Source organism: Rhinolophus hipposideros (assembly GCF_964194185.1).
Source record: "Rhinolophus hipposideros genome assembly, chromosome: X".
NCBI classification, from domain to species: Eukaryota; Metazoa; Chordata; class Mammalia; order Chiroptera; family Rhinolophidae; genus Rhinolophus; species Rhinolophus hipposideros.
In genome coordinates this window covers 67048506-67065853 of record NC_138046.1, presented here as the reverse complement: position 1 = coordinate 67065853, position 17348 = coordinate 67048506, and positions in this window count along the sequence as shown.

Below are 17348 nucleotides of genomic sequence, written 5' to 3'. Positions count from 1 at the left end.
ATAATGAATCTATTCATATGGGCTCATGAGCCCTAAGGGAAGCTCTTTGTATGTGTATTTGTGGGGCTGTGTTTGATCGCTGGTTTAATAAGGGAGTGGTCAGAAAGTCTGTTGTATTTTTCTTAAAGTAAGCAGGGATCTAATTATAGCCACATCTTATTAGATGAATATTCAGTGAGTATACAAGTTTTCAAAGTGAGGGTGGAAAGAGACAATGACACCCTCGAACACCTTTATGGTGATTTTAAGATAAAATCATATTTGAAGTAAGTTCTGTGGTTGAATACAGAAATTTGATGGTGAAGAAGAAATGACTTAAAGTGTAAAACTACTGATGCATTCAAAGGAAAGCTATTTTCCACATCAACACTTCCCTTCTCCTTTTCTGCTTTCCTCAGGGCAGATGTTCCCCAGATAACCACTGCTTAGAAAAATCCTATCAACTCATTGACAATAAGAGATGTGTAACTCACTACTTAGTCTTTCCCAGGGATATTTGCAGTAGAAAAAAATGCCCAGATGATATTTGATACAAAGGAGCAAATTTATTGATTACAGCTCCAGAAATGAGTAGCAGTAGAAACATTCCTTGAAAGAGGTCATGATCAGGAAAGGTGTTCCATATATGCCATCTTTTCTGCTTTAATAATGTATGTAAGGGAATTGTTTTTAGATAGCCCCACACACACATTGGATGAAAATTGATGATTGAAAAATCATGAAAGGTCTCTAGAATTACAACCAGGAGACTACCCTGCAGACTTCTTATATGATCAGGCTCCGGCAATTGTTAAGTACCTCCATCAAGCAATTCATAGGGCTTTCCCGGAGCCTGTTGTTTGGAATAAAATTCACGCCTGCTCAGAAAAACCTGATGAAACTCTTCATGATTATTACAATTGACTTTAAGTGGTTTTCAAAGAAAATTCTGCTCTTCCTTCAGATATTAATTCCACTTGGGTAGCTTAATAACTGTTTATTTATGGGCTAAACCAAGATCTTCCCATTTTAGTCATAAGGCCCAGAATGGAATAGGAAATTATTTCTACTCCAGACTTAGTTAATTTGGCAAGTCAGCTCGCTTGCACCTTAGATGAGCCACCTAGAAGTGAGACCATTAAAATTCTTAATTTTCAACTCTGGCAAATGAAGGTCCTTATATGAAATAAAAAACCTAGTTTCTGCTCTTAGTACAAAGAGCCAGGACATTGAAAAAGAGATTGTCACAATTTTAAGTGCTTCAGGCACCTTCAGCCTCCTAACCACCCTTCCAATGTCCTCCTAATTCCTAGTGATGAGACTCTGAGGAACTACAGGGAGTCTTCCCACACTTCCTTCTTAATCAGCTTGGAAAAACTACTCTCCAGATCTGGAATGAATTATTCTCTCTTCTTATTCATACTAGAGCTATACTCTCGTTGCTCAACCCTCTTCTATAAAGCAGCCTCTGCCTCAGAGCACTAAAATAGTTCAAATAGTGGGAATCTCCAATAAACCTCAACAGGTTCCTGTGTCTGAACCTATCCCTTTTTGTTTAGGCCCTTGAGGAGATACTCACACTTATCTTCCTTAGTTGCTCCACCCCTATTCATTTACTAGGTTGAGACTTCTAAGCAAAGCACCATGCTGAAATTTCTATCTCCGAAAAGGGGGAAATAATTCTAGAATTTCATAGTAGCCATTAAAATAGCCAATCAGGTGAATTAAATGACCCTTCATCGTCTTTTATGTGCTCCATATCTGATGGCACTATAGCTGAATATGGGAGCACTGATTGAATCAGCTGCTATTCTCTTTATGAGCAAAATCTTCAACTGATATTGACCGAATCCACAGAGCACCTCCTATCAAGATTGAAATACATCCCTCAAATCCCCGTCCCAGATTTAATCAATACCCTATAACTAAAGGAACTCTTCAAGGTATAAAGCCCCTAATCGAAGGTTACAAAACAGAGGGATTCATTGTCCTTCACACTAGATCTGCAATAACATATCGTGCCTGTGAGAAAATCCAAGGGAAGAGAGCGAAGGCTTGTTCAGGGCTTCTGAGCAATAAACAACGTTGTTATCCCTCAACACCCTATTGACCTGAACCCTCATACTCTACTAACACCCATCCGAACCGAACGTAAATTCTTTACTATAATTGATTTGCAGTACATTTGTTAGCATTCCAGTTGATGAAGCTAGCCAATACCTTTTTGTCTCCACTTGGAAAGGAAAACAATTTCCAGTAATGTCTCAGGGTTTTACTGAGAGTACTTCTTATTTCTCACAAATTCTAAAGGCCAGTATGGATGATATGGAACTCCCTAGTGCTTCTACTTTGTTACAATACGTGGACCACTTGCTTCTTTGCTCTTCTTCCCAAGTTCCCTTACAGGAAGACAGCGTCCACCTGTTAAAACTTTTGGCCTTAAAGGGGCATAAAGTCTCCAAATAAAAATTGCAGTTTTCTCAAAGCCATGTTCAATATTTATGGCATTTAATAAGAGAATAAAGACTGCACCTAGATGCAGATCAGATTCATGGTGCCCTGTTTCCCAAAACCCAAAACTGAGTATAAGCTGTGAGGTTTTCTTGGTAATCGTCAAAATGGGATCCCACATCTCTTATGGCAAAACCTATGTATGCTTTACTAAAGAACAACAACCCGACAAAATTTGGGGGGGAAACAGGGCAGCATAGCCTTTAAAGCTTTAAAGGAAAGTTTAAGGCACCCTTCTGTTCTTGGGCATTCCAATGGTCAGATTCCATTTTTCCTTTTTGTATATGAAAAGGAAGGAGACAGCCTTGGGGTAATGAACCAGAACCATGGGAATCACCATTGACTCATAAGATATTATAGCCAACCACTGGACCCTGCATCATGGGAATATCCCCCGTGCCTTACAGCCATTACTGCCACTGCCCTTTTGGTTAAGGCCACAAAGAAGATTGCTGTGGGATCTCCTTTAAGCAACTTTGTACCCTGTGCAGTAGAAGCCCGCTTGAATTCTCATCACAGTCAACATTTTTCAGTCACTTTACCTTTTGTGAAATCCTTTTGTTAACTGTTTCTCACATAACTTTCACATTATTATAACCTTCCCCTGCTACTCTTCTCCCCTCTGTTGCCAGTGAAGCCCCTCAGGACTGCTTAACACTGACAGACCACTTCCTGAGCCCTTATGATGATGTGCAAGAAGCTCCTCTGGGTAAAGCCAATTTCTCATGGTTCACTGATGGTTCTCATTTAAAAGGTGAAAAATGGGCAATGTTGTGCTGGATATGCAATATGTACACTCTCTGATGCAATTGAAGCAGCATCTTTGCCTATGGTCCAACAAGCAGAATCGTATGCACTGAACCCTAGCCCAAGACAAACCTGCCAACATTTATACTGATAGTAGATATGCTTTCAGAGTACCTTATGATTTGGAATGTTATGGAAACAACATGGCTTCTTTATTTGCAGCAGAAATAAAATTAAATATGGCCTTTATGTTTAGGAACTATTGGATGTCATACTTTTATTTGCTGTTTTTGCTATCGTTAAGATCCCCAGGGCATTCTAAACTTGACTATCAGGAAACTAAGAGAAATCACCTTGCTGACCTTTCTGCAAGGAATTTTGCCCTTAAAGGAACCAGCAGCAGCCAAACATCTATCATGGTCCAAAAGAATATTTTCCCAACTGATAACTTAGAACAACTGGCTAGAGAAGACCAAAAATTGACCTCAGAAAAGAAAAAATCAAGATTGGAAATCCAAATATCGTTTGTTTGATAAAAAGGTAAAGCTTTGGTTCAAGCCAAATAACACCACCAGACACTCTAAAGTTTCCACTCGTAACTAATGTACATGTATTAAACCATTGGTCCACTGACAAAATGAGAGCATTTATGTATGAATACTGGTGGGGAAATATTAATAAGGCTGTACAAAGCACCTACATCACTTGCCCAACTTGTCCAATGTACAACTCTGCAAAGCCTATTCCTGGACATTTTAAATTGCCTAATGGACCATTTGAGGTCTGGGAAATGTATTTCATACAGCTTTTCCTTTCTCGTGGCTATAAATATGTTTTAGTCAGGGTCTATATGTTTTCTCACTAGACTGAAGCTTTCCCTGATAGGCAGGCTACTGCCTCTTTTGTAGCTAAAGTCCTTTGTAAAAGATTATCTCTACCTGGGGTCCCTGTCAAACTCCATAATAATCAGGGACATCTTTTCACTTGTCAGGTGCTTCAATAAATCTGTACTGTTTGACTGGTCTTGTAACACTTTCATCACATTTAACCCCCTCAATCCTTTGGTTTAGTTGAATGCACTAATGACATTGTTAAGATTCAGTTGGTAAAATTGCAGAAACCTTCCAAGTACTCAGGACAAAAGCATTCCCTCTAGTTCTTCTAAGTCTCAGATCCACCCCTTTGGAGCTCATAAACTCTCACTTTTTGAGAGTTATAGGATGTGCCATGAACTTGACTCCTGTTTCTTTTGCTCCACGGTTAATAATGGGAGGCATACATCAATGTTGTAAAAGCTGAATCATTTCTATTAAAAACAACCATGTTTTGGTAGAACAATCTTTTCCACAGTGTACTTCAGGGAGACAAAATCCCAAACACCACACTCTGCTACCTGAAGATAATATCTATTGGAAAAGACACCTCTAGAAAGACTCTTTTCAACCTCATTGGAAGAGCCCCTATCTGGTGCTGCTAATCAACCCTTTTGCCACTAAACTCCAGGGAACAGACTTTTAGACACATGACACATATGAAGAAAGCACCTAACCTTAACAGGACCTGCACACAATCTGGTGACTTGAAAGTAAAGATTTCTCAGAATTGAAGCATATGACATCTCACAAGACAACACTCCCAACATATCCGAACTAGGCCTGTAGACCCTTTTCTCACTGTTTTTTCTCCCCTCTCTTTCATGGAAAGACAGTCCACTTATGCACATTTTCCAATCCTTTGTGAAAGGGGGAACCATCTTTTGATCATGATCTTTAAGAAACAGCTTACGATGATCCTGTGAAAAATTAATCTTTTTACTTGCTTTTTATGAAGAGTTAAAATGTTTAAAATTCATAGAAGTTTTTCTTTCATCTAACTTATTTTTTCTTTCATCTGACTATTAACTGACTCTGGACTCTTCTACAAAATTTCATAGTCTCTGAATTTGCAACCTACTGGCTGTATTTATTGATAAGACATTTAGTTCCAAACAGTTTCTTCTGAGATAACAATACTATTTCAATGCTTTATATTTTATTCCTGCATTATGTCTTTCCAAATTGCTTGTTTAATTCTTTCTGTTTTAAATGTGCCTTTGCCATATTCATTATAATAAGAGACAGATTTTAAATGAGAAATGCCTGAGAGATCTCCCATCTGCCCCTACTTGTTACTCAAATGTGACCACAATAGTTTTCCAAATCTATGCACTTTACCTCCACCATGGGATTTGCCATCCAGGAAAGGTCCTTCTTGGCATCGAGGGACAAAAGCCCACTGGAACTGAAAAATATATGACTCTTGATCAGCAATATTTTCAGAGAAAGATTTGATCAAAAGGTGGAAACATAAAAATTAGTAAAGAGATACCTCATTTAAAATAAAGAAGGGAGGCCAGAAGAAGGATCTCTCACACCCTGCATAGATCAGTAAGCACAACAGGGAAAATTTTGTAAAAGCCCTCCCAACTTCTTCCTCCCCGTAAGAGAGTTTCCTGTCATTTATTTTAACGGACTTGCATGTGCCCCACCATGGTTGCCTATTCTAAATTGCAGTTCTTTGTTGTTCTCTAACAAACTCATTTCTCTGAAGAAATATCTAACTGACTTTTTATTTAAGGTCAACGGTATGCACATCTTAAGTCTTTTTTGATACCAGCATGTTGCAGTACTCCCCCACGCTGTGCCTCCCATAAGCTATACAGAATTGATCTTCCGATATAGATTAGTGCCTCCCAAGGTACAGAGAACATCTCCAATTTGTCATGCCTTAAGTACACCTATGAGACAAATAATTTTGGTGTCAGTTTACATGAATGCTATATGTGGATTGGGTAGGGTGGTGAAGAAGCGGTATTACCTATGCTCTTAATTGCATACAATGTAGATACCTCCCTTTCTACCATCCAGTATTCCTAGCTTTTTTTTTTTTAGTGCTTACTATCTTCTAGGCACTGTCACAAATACACATTTATCTCAGAAAAACTCTTACATCAAACCCTTTGATGCAGGGTCTACTGTATGACAATTTCATAGGTGGGCAATCTGAGCTTCATAGAAGTAAAATAAGAGAAGGTACATCCAAGATGGCAGCTAGGAAGGCCCTGAACTCACCTCCTCCTATGAATACACCAAATATACACATAAATACAGACCAGTTTCTCACAAATAAAAAAATAAGGGGTGATTAAACAGCTTCTGCACAACAAACAAGAGAGGGACCACATGGAGAGTGGTGGAAGAAACAGGTATGAAAACCATGGGAACCCTACCCCTATGAGGCAACCTGCAGTAGAGAGGGATATCACTGAGGGGTCATACGCAGACATGCCTATCACAGGGTATAGCGATAAAACAGCAATTTAAAGGAAACCTAGACTATACATGAAAAAAATCTATTTACGAACCCCAAGGAACCTGATAAAAGGGTGGGGAACTGCAGGAACTTTTTAAAAGTTACAGGAACTCTCTGGGATTGAAAGTGCCAGTGAGAGCCACAGTTTATGTTCCCATTCCACCTAGCTAGTGTGGGTGGAAGCTCAGTCCAAGCATCCTAGTAAGCCGACATGGCTGCCGCAGCACTCCTTGGTCCCCTAAGCCAGCAGCTGCTGTAGACCTGGCAAGCCAACATGCTGGGAAGTCCCCAGAGTCTGGCTTGCAAGGACACCCTGACATGTGCCTGCTCTGGGTGCCACTGGTGCTGCATGCTACTAAGCAACCAATGGGTCAGAGAAGAAATCAAAGAGAATATCAAAATTACCTTGAGACAAATCAAAATGGAAACACAAGTTTCCGAACTCTAGGGGATGTGGCAAAAATAGTTTTAAAAGGGAAGTTTGTAGCGATACTACCTCATAAAATAAGAAAAATCCCAAGGTCACATAGCTGGTGAGTGGTAAGCTGAGTTGTAAACCCATGTATGTCTGACATCCGAGACCACACAAGTAAGCAATATACTAAATTGTGTCCATTGACTGGTAAAAGTGAGATACTTCACATTACTAGGAAGAGCTAACATTTATGAAGTACTTACTATATTCTAGGCACTATATTGGATGTTTAACTTATATCAATCCATTTAATTCTGACAGTATGTTGCCATTATCTTAATTACCATTTTACAGATGAGAATACTGATATTCGGGCAGGTTAAATATTTCAAAGTCTGGCAAATGTGGAGTTAAATTTACCACTGGGTTTGTCAATTCCAGAGGCCTAACATTTAGCAACTACATTATATACGCGTCTCCACCATAAAATACAGCCCAGTATCCATAGACACAATGGTGAAATCACAAACAGAATTTTATTTTCGGCTACACATAATTTACTTTCAAAAACATACTGGCAAGTGACTCTCTTTGTGTTTCTATGGCAAAATTGACATTGAATACCAATTCACTAATTTTTAGTAATTCTTCCTTTGGGATAATATAAATCATTCATGCAAAAAAAAAAGTTTCTCTTAGGTATTGATCATTGCTATGGAGGAAAAAAAGCAGGGACGATAAATGGTGTGCTGGGTGAAAAGTGTAATGATTGCCATTTTTATTACAAACATGAGGCAGGCTGACAATTGAAGGTGGCATTTGAGGAAAGTCCTGAAGAATACGGTGGGGGGGGGGGGGGGCAAGACATGGAGGTGTCTATAGAAAGAGCATTCCATGAAGAGGAAACAGCAAGTGAAGAAGTTCTGATGGAGAAGCATGCTTAGTCTGTTTGAGCAAACACAAGTAAACCAAGGCCAACAAGGAGAAAGTGGAAGCAGTAATATATGAGATCAGAGACATAATGAGAGTTAAATTTTGCAGGGTAATATAAGCCACGATTGGGACTTCTACATTTATTCTGAGTAAAAAAGAGCAGTATTGCAGGATTTTGTGCAGAAGGCATATTTTCTGACTGAAGTTTTAAAAAGATTAAAGGTTACTATATATTGAATAAACTGCTGAGGAATGGCTGAATGAAAGGAGCCCAGTGAAAAGGCTACTGCAGGATTGGAGGAGAGATCTAATAACGGATAGGATGAGGTGGCATGTACGAGTAGTGGAGGTGGTGAGAACTAGCCAGAGCCTAGACTTACTTAGAAGGCAGACCTGACAAGATTTGGTGGCAGGAAGCTTATTTGATGGAAAAGCTTACTTATTCATGAGGGTCAAGTGACTAATTTATATCACCATCCATAACACAATCTAAAACTAATGACTGCAGAAAAATTTTCTTCATTTTAAGCGATTATAGATGAATGTCATTATCTTATTTCATTGGCATTTGAAATAAAACATATTAAATGTCTCAATGTCCTTTCAGTAAGGTTAATATTTAGACTGTAATGACATCTATATTGACTTCAAATGTCACTACAATGTAACCCAGAGATGAGATAATTCCTGTTCACTTCAGTGGCATTTAAGAACCTAATTTTTAAGTTGTACACAGATGTCCTTTGTAACTACCATGTTTCCCTGAAAATAAGACCTAGCCGGCCAATCAGCTCTAATGCGGTTTTTGGAGCAAAATTTAATATAAGACCCAGTCTTATTTTATTATAAGACCAGGTTTCATACTATATAATATGCTATAAGACCAGGTCTTACATTAATTTTTATATATTAATTCTCTGAAAGACGCATTAGAGCTGATTGTCCAGCTAGGTCTTATTTTCAGGGGAACAGGGTACGTGTGTTGTATTTATACTGACATAATCTACTTCTCTTTGGAGAAAAATAAAAGCTTGTAAAACATGAAGGTATTAATATTATAAAATAGTTCTATGTAAAACATACCCAGGTATTGTGTCCAGCATGACAAGAGCAGTGGGAAGCGAGGAGGGTGGCACAAGGTTAAGAAAGACAGTAGACAAGAGTAGACTGCAAGCGGGCCAAGGGACTCAAGTCTTAAGGACTGAGCCACGAATTGGGCCAACGCATGGCTTTTATTAGTTAGGTGTGGAAGTAAAAGAAGTAAAGCTTGTCAATCTCAAGATCTGTGAATCCCACACATTACAATAGGAAACTGATTTAAGCCAATCACCCTTGCCTGCAGGCAGCTGAACTAAGTCCCAGGATAAGTACTTCCCCAAGGGACAAAACCTTTATATGACTAGATGGAGAGCACATCATTGAGTCACTTCCCCTGAAGGCTGTGGGAAGGAATGCAGCCACAGAGGCAGAGGCTCTCCTTAGTCAGGGAAGGTGGGGGGCTGTGCCCCACTCTATCGACCCAGCAAGTTTCCCAGATGGTCTCCATATGGCTGTGTCTGGCTTGGGTTGCCCCCGAAACCCCCGTGGGGAGTTGTACCCATCTTTGACTAGCCAGCCATATTTTGGGGCCAAACAGGGAGACATAAGTGTAAGCAAAAAGGTGAAGCAAAGTTCCTAAGGATCCGTCTCACAGACTCTCCTTTCTTTAGGGGCAGGTACGAGGAGACAGGCGGGTAGGCTGCTGCGTGGCAACACCCAGGATTGTGTGAATAATAAATTGGAAAGAGTTACATTCTCCAAAATTTACAAGTTCAATGGCTTTATATTGTGATGAAAGTATCAAGTATTGAAAAGAGGGCTTGAATTCGTTAGTCATGTGACTACAGCACAGTGACTAAAAATGCAAGATGATGAATAATGTTGAATGGATGACTTTCCTCTGCTTAATTCATTAAAAACATTGTATTATTCCACTTCAATATTTATTTTAAATTTTGTAGTATCTTGTTTCATAACATAAGCTGCTTTATTTTCAAGAGTTTATAAATATTCTTTAAAAATTATTAAGTGAGTTTTCTAGTCAAGATGGCTTGCAGTTCTCAAAATTTGATACACTCTTTCTGGTGTATATTAGTTACCTATTATAACATAAAATATTATCACATTTAACATTTCAGAGTTTCTGTCTATCAAGAGTCTGAACATTGCTTAGTTGAGTCCTCTGCAAGTCTGCAATTAAGGTGTTAGTCAGGGCTGGGCTCTCTCATTTAAGGCTCAACAGGAAAAGAACCCACTTTCAAGATCACATGGCTGTTGGCAGAACACAGTTCTTTACAGACTGTCAGACTAAGGGCTTTGCTTTCTTGTTGGTTGTTAGCCAAAAGCTGTCTTTGGTTCCTTACCATGTGGCCCTCTCTATTGGGACAGCACACAACTTGCTTCTTGAAAGCCAGCAAGAAAGAGAGTCTCTTAAAAAGACAGGTTGCAGTCTTATGTAATGCTATCATGGATGCCATATCCCATTACCTTTGCTGTTCTATTGGATAGAAGCAACTCACAGTTTCTGGCAATGCTCAAGGGGAAGGGACTATACAGAATGTAAACAATAGGAGGCAAAGGTCATTGAGCCCACATTAGACTATGTCTTCACATGGAAAAAATACACACCAATGGTAGAAAATTATAAACATACAAATTTTATAAAATATAGAGTTTAATATATATATATATATTTTTAATTCATGGACACGAGACAAAACTGGAATTCAAAATCAAAGCAATAAATAGGGCCAAAGCTATGGGCCTATTGGGGTCTCCATAAGAAGACAGGCCATGAAGGATTGGATTTTAGTTCAAGTGAGATAAAAGGGACTAAAAGTGTTCTACACAAGAAAAGAGACTAGAGCAATTATCACTGTTTGAAGCTGGTTGCTAGAGGAGTTGCCAACCTTCCCCAATGAAAGAGAAGCTGAGGAGATATATTGTTACACACCACTTCCCAAAAAAAGGAAGTGTGGATTTCAAGTAAGCTGCAGTCTCAGGGATGAAAGGGTATATGCAGTCTTAGAAAAAGGGACCTGCTGGCTTCATAATTGAATCTGTTGTATTCCAAATTATCACTTTAAGAGGAGGACCCCCAAATTTCTATGGGTCCAGTTTCTGGGAGGTTACCCCACATCATTTTTCATAAGGCATTGAAAATTAAAGAAGAGTTAGATATCACTACACACCTATTAGAATGGATAAATCCCAAAATTGACAATATGAAACGCTGGTGAGGTTATGCACCAACAGGAAGTCTCATTCACTGCTGGGGGGAAGCAATGGAGTGTGGCCACTTTGGAAGACAGTTTGGCAGTTTTCTTACACAGGTAAATAATCCAGCAAGTATGCTCTTAAGTATTTACCCAACTTATTTGAAAACTTATGACCACACAAACGTTTGCATATGAATGTTTATAGCAGCTTTATTCATAATCAACAATAACTGGAAGCATTCCAAATGCCCTTCAGTGGGTGAATTGAGAGACAGCGGTACATCCATACAATGAAATAATATTCAGCAATAAAAAGAAATGAATTATCAAGCCACAGACTAAAAAATGTATGAATCTTAAGTGCATATTTCTAAGTGAATGAAGACGTTCTGTAAAAGCTATGTACTATACGATTTCCATTTGATAGCATTCTGGAAAAGGCAAAATTATAGAGACAGTAAGAAAACCAGTACTAAGCAGGGCTTGGCGGGAAAGGGGAGGGTTGACTAGAAACATAGGGGATTTTTTAGGGCAGTGAAACTACTCTGTATTATATTATAATCATGGATACATAACACTATGCATTTGTCAAGACCCATGCAAATTTAGAGCCCAAGTAGTGAACCTTTATGCATGTGAATGTAAAATAAAATCTTTTTGGAGGTCAGCCGAATCCTAGGATGAAATGAAGGATAAGACAAAACAATCTAACTATATTACAAATGTATGAAAGGATCTTAACTGAAAGGGATAAGTGAAAAAGTGTTGACCTAACTAACCTAAGAAATAAGTGGAGTCTATAAAAATAATGTTGCAACAACTATGTATCATGCCACATACATACTAAACTAATCAGGTGATCATTGCATAAATTATATAAATGCCTAACCACTGTGCTGTACACCTGAAACTAATATAAAATGATACTGAAAGTCAATTGTAACTAAAAAAAATAATTAATTAAAAAAGCTAGAGGCAAAAGAGACAAGATAAGCACTATATGCTAGTTGATACAGTTGTTTCACTTGGAGGCAGGGCTTAACAGTTCTGATACAACTCTACACAGTATAATGGAATTGAGCAATTAAGATAGTGGGAGCCAAGTTTCTCACTTGAGAAACTTAAAAGAAAATATAAGGAAGTGTAACAGTGACACTATATCTTCTATTTTGGGATTTAAACCTCTAGTGTAATTCGATTTAACAGTGTAGTTTAGCTTGGAACTTTTTGAAAGTTTTTCTTTGCTTTCCACCCCTCACACTGAAACTTAATGACTCTGTTTACTATATATTGACTATATATGCCAGTTTCAATGGTTCTGTTTACTCCAAACTGTATGCATACCAGGCTCAATGACCCTGTTTTCACAAGGAAACCTCCAGGACACTGACTTGCAAGAAGTTTTTACAGGAGCATGTGATCCACTCCTATCCCTGAAACAAACCAGCCTCCGGGAAGCGCCTTTCTCCAGGAATTGCGGGGGTGGGGGGGTGGGGGGGGTGGGGGTGGGTGGGGGGGTGGGGGGGGTGGGGGTGGGTGGGGGGGTGAGGGGGGTGGGGGGGTGGGGGGGTGGGGGGAGGTGGGGGGGGTGGGGGGGTGGGGGGGGTGGGGGGAGGTGGGGGGGTGGGGGGGTTGGCATTTAGACAGGAGTCTGCCTTCCTCCCAGAAAGTCAGCATTTTGAATAAACCAGCTTTTCTTCCCACCAACCTCATCTCTTGAGTTTTGGCTTTCATCATGGGAGGAGACAGACCTATTGCACAGTAACAGAAGGAGGGGAGGCTAGAAATACTCATGTAATAATGGGTTACAACGGGAGCCATCAGTATGAACTCATGTTTGGGTTAATGTAGAAACAGATGTTTACATATGTAAATATTTGTCAATGTTTATGGATATGTTTATATACAGGTGTTAATGTATACATATGTATTTCCTCACATCTCGTAGTGCTAGAAAGAGCTAAAAAAAGCAAACGAAAACCCCCCACAAAACCCTCACATTTATGAAGATTTTTCAAAGGGATCTGAGACCAAACTGAAATACTTCCTAGTGGCCAAATCTGGAACAACTTGAGGAACAAAATGAAGATGTATTGAATTATAATCAAAATTATAAAATAAATATACTTTTGCAAAAGTCCATGCTAATATGAATAATTAGTAAATAAACAAATGGAGGAGAATAGATAAATATTCATTGCAGAAGAATTTCAAATAATTTATGTATACACTTCTCTCTCAAGGAGATAACTCCTCACTTGTTAAGTGTTGACTACACATAATGACATCCTTCTAAAGGGTACAGCATGGAAGGGGAAGAAAAAAGAGTAACTTTGTGGTAGAGAAACCTAACAAACATTGTTTCAGCTAGGCTATCCAGGTAAACACTAACAGTGGTAAAATATGTTGATAGTATGTTACCTTTATATAATGTGATGAGAATGGCACTTTGTTGTTTTTCTCACCAGAACTCATAAAATCAGTCTAGTCATGAGAAAAAACATCAGGTAAATCTCAGTTAAGGGACATTTTACAAAACACCTGACCAGTACTCCTCAAAACTGTTTAGATCATTAAGAGCAATCTGAGGAACTGCCAGAAACAATGACAGGTAAACATAAAGTGGTATCCTGAATGGGATCCTAGAACAGATTACTGATGTTAGCAATACACTAAAGAAATCTGAATAAAGTAAGAACATTAGCTAATAATTATATATTAACATCATTCCAATAGATTATATCAAATAGCATGCCTCAAAGATAAAACAGAGATGACAGTAATGACTGAAAAATAAAAAGCTATGAATTTTCCAGAATTGAAAAAAGACATGAGCACTTAGACTCGAAAAAAAACAAGATAAATGAAAGTGGCAAGAGGGGCATCTATGTCTTGCTCCTGATGTTAGAGTAAAAGCATTTAGCTTTTCACAGTAGAGTTAATGTTACCGTGTTTCTCCGAAAATAAAACCTAGCTGGACAATCAGGTTTAATGTGTCTTTTGGAGCAAAAATTAACATAAAACCGGGTATTGTATAATGTAATATATAGTAAAAATATATTAGTAAAAAAATATATAGTAAAATAAGACCCGATATTATATTATATTATATTATATTATATTATATTATATTATATTATATTATATTATATTATATTATACTATACTATACTATACTATATTATATTATATTATATTACATTATACCTGGTCTTATAGTAAAATTAGACCAGGTCTTATATTAATTTTTGCTTCAAAAGATGCATAAGAGCTGACTGTCTGGCTAGGTCTTATTTTCGGGGAAACATGGTAGCTATGGTGTTATATATGACCATTATTACGTGGAGGCACAATTCCTATATACCCACTTATTTTAGTCATAAACGGATGTTGAATTTTTTCAAATGCTTTTTCTGCATCTATTGAGATCATATAATTTTTATATTTCATTTTGGTAATTTAGTGTACCATATTGACTGATTTGCAGATATTGAACCATCTTTACCTGCCTGGAATAAATCCCACTTGATCATGGTGTATGATTCTTTTAATGAATTGTTGAATTCAATTTTCAAATATTATGCTGATGATTTTTGCCCCTATTTTCATCTGAAATATTGTCCTGTAAGTTTCTTTTCTTATGATATCCTTTTCTGCTTTTGTATCAGGGTAATGCTTGTCTCATAAAATGAGTTAGGAAGTTTTCTCCTCTTTTTTGGAAGAGTATGAGAAGGTTGGGTATTAATTCTTTTTTGAATGTTTGGTATAATTCATCAGTGAAACTGTTTGATACTGGACTTTGGTTTGTTGGGATATTTTTGATTACTGATTCAATCTCCTTACTAAAAATCGATCTGCTTGGATTTTCTATTGCATTATAATTGTCTCTGTAGATTGTATGATTCTGGAAATTTACCCATTTCTTTTAGGTTGCCCAATTTGCATGTAATTGTTCATAATACTTTTTGTAATCCTTTTTATTTCTGTGGTATCAGTTGTAACATCTCATTTATTTCTGATTTTATTTATTAAAGTCCTCTTTTTTTTCTTGGTGAGTCTAGCTAAATGCTGTCGATATTGTTTATATTTTTAAAGAACTAACTCAATTTTATTTATCTTCTCTATGGTCTTTTTATTCTCTATTTCACTTATTTCTGCTCTAATCTTTGTTATTTTCTTCTGTTAATTTGGGACTCTGTTCTTATTTGTCTAGTTGTTTGAGGTGTAATGTTAGGTTGTTTATTTGAGACTTCTCTTGTATCTTGAGGTAGGCACTTACTGCTATGAACTTCCCTCTTAGAACTGCTTTGCTGCATTCCACAAATTTTGGTATATTTTCATTTTTGTTTATCTCAAAGTAACTTTTGATCTTTATTTTGGTTTGTTTTGACCTATTGATTATTCAGTAGCATTGTGTTTAATTTCCATATATTTGTGAGTTCCAGTATTTTTGCATAATTAATTTCTACTTTCACACAATTATAAAAAATAAGCATGATATGATTTCAATCCTCGTAAATTTATTAAGACTTGTTCTGTGGTTTAACACAAGATCTATCATGGAGAATGTTTCATGTGCATTTGTGTAGGATATGGATTGTACTACTTTTGGATGAAATGTTCTGGATATATCTTTTAAGTTCATCTAGTCTAATGTGTTGTTTAAGGCCAACATTTTCTTATTGTTTTCTGACTGAAAGATCTATCCATTAACGTAAGTGGGACATTATAATCCCCTACTATTATATTATTGCTCACTCTTTCTCTTTTTAGGTCTGTTAAATTTAAAACAATTTTAACTAACTTTTTAGCTTTTCTAATTCACTTCACTAGTATTTAAAAATTGTCTCAGCTCAGTTATTCTAACCTTGTATAACAACTATAAATATTACATGAATATTATACGTTAATCCCTATGAAATATGCTTTTAAAACAATATCTCATTTAATTCATGCAGTGCTCACTGATTCATTTCCTTAAAGCACTGATAATGGTATGTCATTTAATTTCTCAGAAGCTCTCAATGTTGAACTTCTGTCTACCTAATAAATATTGAAACTCCTCAGTCTATCATTTAATACCCTCCAGAATCATATCGCTATTAACTGGTGAGTTAGATATTAAGAGAATAAGGTGTGTAATTATAGAAAACCTGGAGGCTTCAAGTGAGGTGTAGGTTACATCTGCATACAAGAATCACGTACTTGTCTTTATTGCAGGACTCTAGGGGTAACAAAGTCTTAACAGTCCCTAAGTCATTGAAATGTCAAGGTTGAAAACATCTGTTTGAAGTATGGCAGGAACTAGAAAACTAGTTACAACTAATGTACAAATCAAGGTAGATACAGATATAACAACAGGTGGAATGAAAATCACTGACTATCTATGATGTCAGTAGATTGATTCACTCTTCATTGGAGCCAATCCAATTGGAGCTATTCAGCAAACTTGAATAGAAATGCTAAATTCACTCTGAACTGCTAAAGTTAGGGACACATTTTTAAATCATTCAAGAGCTCCATAAGCCTAATGTGGTTTATGATTTTTACACATAAAAAAGCATTCCTTTTAGTTGAAATGAGTCAGCTTATATTTATTTTTTATTATGAGAGTACATAACAAAAGGCACAATTCTAACATATATAGAATAAACTGACCTCCCTTCTTTCTTCCCTTTTTTTCCATAACAAATTCCATTAAAATGATATTGCAGGACTAAATCAACCCTCTTTCCATTCAATATTTTAATCTTTCACCCACTGAGTGTGACTTTAATTCTCCCAAGTAATTTCCAAATGAGCCGTTATCACAGTTACTGAAATTTCTTGTTACTGAAGCCAGTGTAAAAGTTATTGAGGAGGGTACAACCAAGGTTATTAACACTTTGGTTACAATTAAGCATCTGTCTATCCCAAGTTTATGTCAGTCATAAATGAGCAACATAAAGTTTAACTCTATTGAACTATCTAAATTCTCCCACTTCCAAACTCCAGCATGACAGTTTCACCTCAATCAAGGAATTTTCGGCAAAGTTGGGCCTTCTTGTCTAGCTCTGGGCACAGGAAAGCAGTGAGTATAAGTCATTGACTTATATAGCAACAGATAAGTATACAACATTAAATTTCTGTTGGTCTGGATTAAAGATCTGTTCAGG